Consider the following 4,531-nt stretch of genomic DNA (forward strand, 5'->3'; position numbering starts at 1 on the left):
AAGTCATCTTTCACCTCTTCATATCTTGTGATTCCTGGATGCAATATAGGCAGTTGTCCAACTAAGTACCCGAACCTGGCTTGAGTGTTCACATGATGTCTAGTCTCATTCATGTAAACTCCCTCTGTGAATGCTCTGTATTTGTCAAAGAGTTCTGCCTGTTCCAATTGTTTCCGATGCATTTTATGTATGTGTGCACCTTGATGTGCTTGGATGTTAATTAGCTTTTGGATGGCTTCTTGTTGTTGATCCTGCCTCTGCTCTATCCTATGGAAGGATTCACCCCATTATTTCCCTTGTTCCAGTTGCTGTTCCATTATTTGCTTTTGCCACTCCCCCTGTTGATTCATCCATCTAGAGAGTGATTCTTCTTGACGGTCCATCAACTGTAGTTGAAGCTCTTTCTGTGCCCCTTGATTTTCCAAGTATTTTCTAGATAAGCCATCAATGGCTTCCTGTAGTTGGTGCATGTCTAGAGGGGCTTGCTCCTCTAGGTTTTGTCCTTCTACCACTTGTTGGGCTGGCCTCTTTCTTGGCTTTCATTGAGGTAGGGGAGGTGCAACAGCATGCATCCGTCGAACAGTAATTGGGATGCCTACTTTTATCCACTCGGGGTTCTCATCCTCGAACACCACCCCAGCCCTGTCACACAGACGAAAAATAGTGCAGGGGTAGCCTAACCTTCCTCCAGAGTCGCTTTTCTCAGCCATCTTCCTAATACCTTGGGCTATGAGTTCATGAACCTTAATCTCTCCTCCTTTAAGTATACATTGCACCATTGTTGCTCTCTTAAGATTCATCTCTGAGTTATTCCCGGCAGGAAGGATGGATCTCCTTACAATTTCGAACCACCCCTTTGCTTCAGGAGTGAGGTCCCCTCTCTTAATGAACTTGGGCTTACCTTGAGGGTCTCGTACCTAATCAGCTCCTTGTACGCAAATATCTTGCACAATCTGGTCATAGTTGGGACTGCTATCTATTTTGGAGTGATAGCTTTCTTCTGCAAATGGTATGGTTCGTAGTTTCAACGCCTTCATGATGCTCATGGGACTGAAATCCACGGTCACCCCTCTTACAAAGCTTATATAGGATTCATCGGCCTTATCATACCTGACTGCATTTGCATAAAACTCTCTTACAAGAGTTGTGTTTACTTTTATGATCGGATCAGTGAGGAGCTCCCATCTCCTCTTTTCCACCTTCTCTGTGATTTCGGGACACTCAATTTTTCTGACTTGAAAGCCCAGCTCATATATGATCTCCTTATCAACCATCCATCCGAATTGTAATGCATGGTGAAAGGTTCTAAATTTCTTCTCATCGAAAGGGCGTTGCTCTATAGGCTCCTTCCCCTTTCTTCTTTTAGAGCTTGACGATGCCATGAATAAGAGTTGGTATGTAAAGGTGGTGAGGAGTATGAGTTGCTGGTGAAATTCGGCCGGTTAAGATGGGGTGTAGTGAAGGGAGTGAATGATAGTGTTTTTGATGGGGTAAGAGGAGTTAGGTGTCGAAAGTGGGGAGTACAAAGAATGGGAATTGGAATGTGAAGGGAGTATGGAATAAGGACCACTTATATTGGGAGGTGGTGAGTAAATGAAAGGTGTGGATTGATGGAGTGGGTGTATGATGAATGGATGGGGTTTAGCATGGGATGAGCACAAGGATCATCACTTTTATGATGGGGTTGGTTCAGTTTCCAAGCGTGTTCTTCTTCCAATGTTGCATGGCAACATTTCCCAATGCATTCCCCTTGAAGACACGTGTATAGTCCTCTTCTTTTGAAGTGGCTGAACCCTTCCTCCTTCAATTATCCCATCAATTTTCCTACAAAACAAAAGAAATGTGATTAATGAATTTGTGGATAGTAGCAGCAAAATTTAAAAGGAAAGAATAACTACTTTTTAAAATTTTTGTTTCTAAATGGTAAGTGCTATTCATGAATACAAACCAACTGACTAATTAACTGTCCATGTATGCAACATTGGTGACACCAAACTTAGTTTGTGGCACTGTGGTGTAAAAAGTTTTGTTCAAGGATCTAAGAGTAATATGATATGAATTGCATTTATGCTTTCTTAGTATGCCTTGAACACCAAACTTGTTCTTCACTATGTGCTGCATAAAAAGATTCATTCAAGTATGTGCCAAAGTTGATTTGGAATTCATGAGCCTTGCATTATTAACTACTTTAAAAGCATATAAAACATGGGTTACCTCCCATGAAGCGCTTCTTTAGCGTCACTAGCTTGACGTTCTGCCTTTGTCAGGGTGGTTGGTAATGCTTCAAATCTTCCCCCCTCGCAGTAAATCTATCTCCATTGGCTTCATCAAGGATCTCCACATGTTCTAAGGAGAGAATCCTGTTGATGGTGAAAACTTTAGGTAGCTGAGATGGGATGGTGGGGAGATAAGGTGGGATAACTGAAAAATAAGCTGAGATCACTTTATCCCCTAGAGAGAAGTCCTCTGTAGGGATCTTCTTGTTCCTCCACCTCCTTGGTGCCTTCTTCTTTGTTCCTTTTGATGTTGCCCTGCTCTTTGTGACCTCTTTTTCCAAAGAAGTTTTGTTGCTGGTCTCATATGACTCTGGTGGTTTAGGTTCCTCCTGGTTTTCCTTTTGCTGTGACAACTGCTGACTGTCTTGTTCATCAACCAAAGGGATTCCCAGGTGTACAGCTTGTGCTTCAATGCTTGTTTCTTTCACCAGTGCTTTGTCGTGCTCTCCCCTTGGTTCCTTGCTTTCCTAATCTGCTTCTTGTGAGGGTTTGAAGACATTGAATGTGAGTTGTTCGTCATGTATCCTCAGTATTAGCTCTCCTCGCTCCACATCTATGAGCGCTCTGGCTGTAGCTAGGAATGGTCTTTCCAATATGATTGGATGAAGGTGACTCTCTTCTATTTCCAATATGACAAAGTCTGTGGGAAGGAAGTAGTTCCCAACCTTTACCAACACGTTTTCAACCACTCCTACTGCTTGTTTTTGAGTTTTGTCAGCCAGCCTGATGACTACGTCTGTGGGCATTAGCTCATTGATCTGCAGCTTCTTCATAAGGGATAAAGGCATTAAGTTGATGCTTGCTCCCAGGTCACAAAGTCCTTTATCAAACATTGTTTCTCCTATGGCACAGGGGATGTGAAAACTCCCTGGGTCCTTCCTTTTTATAGGCAACTCTGGTTGAATGAGAGCACTGCACTCCTTATTCATCACTATTGTTTGTCTTCCTTTGAGTGAGCTTTTCCTGGTCAGCAGCTCTTTCATATACTTAATGTACGAGGGCATTTGTTGGAGAGCCTTGATGAATGGTATGTTTACATGGAGATATGCAAACATATCAAGGAACTTTGAGTATATTCTCTTTTCCACACCATCCTTGAGTCTTTGGGGAAAAGGTGCATAGAGTTTCAGCATCTCCTTCTGTGTAATTTTGGTTTCTTGGTGACCCTCTTCCTGCTTCTCTGCTGAAGTATCTCCAGAGTGTTCGAAGGGTTTGTTCAGCTCTTCCTAAGTCCCCTTATCACTTATAGTGACCATCTTCCAGTCTTCTGATGACAAGTCATCTTAGCCTAGTTTCACTAGCCTTTTTCTTTTGTTTTCAATTGAATTATGCACTTTCTTGAGCCATAAGCAAGCCAATTGGGTAGATTTTCATGCTTCCTTCGATTTAATCAACCATAGATGAATTAATGCAATTTCATGAGGTTTTATGCTATAATTATCACATATTATGAAAGAATGAATATCTCATGATTTTGAGCATAGCTTTGATGTGTTTGGTTGATTAATGATAGGTGAAGAAAGCTTGGAGAAAGGTTGAAGCAAGAAGGAATGGCTAGGAGGAAGAGAGGACAAAACGTTTGAGCAAAAGTTTGCCTCAAACTTTAGCTCAAACTTTTGGATTAATTGAAAACGAACCAGGGAGCAAAAAGCTTGACCAAAAGTTTGCCTCAAACTTTTGGGCAAAAAGCTTGAGCAAAAGTTTGCCTTAAACTTTTTGGCAAACTTTTGGCATCACAAATCAACACCCTAGAGAACAAAAGTTTGCGCCAACGTTTGCCTCAAACTTTTTGGCAAACGTTGGCGCATGAACAACACACCCTGGAGAGCAAAAGTTTGCGCCAACGTTTGCCTCTAACTTTTTGGCAAACGTTGGCGCCATGAGTGTGCAAGGGGAGGCCAACGTTTGAGCAAAAGTTTGACCCCAAACTTTTGCCCAAACGTTGGTATCAGCAAAATGGGGTGGCTGATGTGAAAAGATTGAGTAAAAGTTTGCCTCAAACTTTTACTCAAACTTTTACTCAAGCTTTCATGATTCCAAACCCGGTTCACTTCGGTTCTTCTCCAAACTCCAAGAGCAATCAACCAAGGCCTCTATCAACCCAATTCCATCAAGAGCAAAGGCCCAATTGAAGGCTTGAAGACCATTTGAAGAAAGTGTATAAATAGCATAGGATTTAAGTTTTTCGGAGAGCTTTCCTTGGAGTTTTCATAGAGAGTTTTCGGGGAGCTTTTGGTATTGAGTGAATTTTAATT

The sequence above is a fragment of the Arachis ipaensis genome, chromosome B08 (assembly GCF_000816755.2).
Source record: "Arachis ipaensis cultivar K30076 chromosome B08, Araip1.1, whole genome shotgun sequence".
In the NCBI taxonomy this organism is placed as follows: domain Eukaryota; kingdom Viridiplantae; phylum Streptophyta; class Magnoliopsida; order Fabales; family Fabaceae; genus Arachis; species Arachis ipaensis.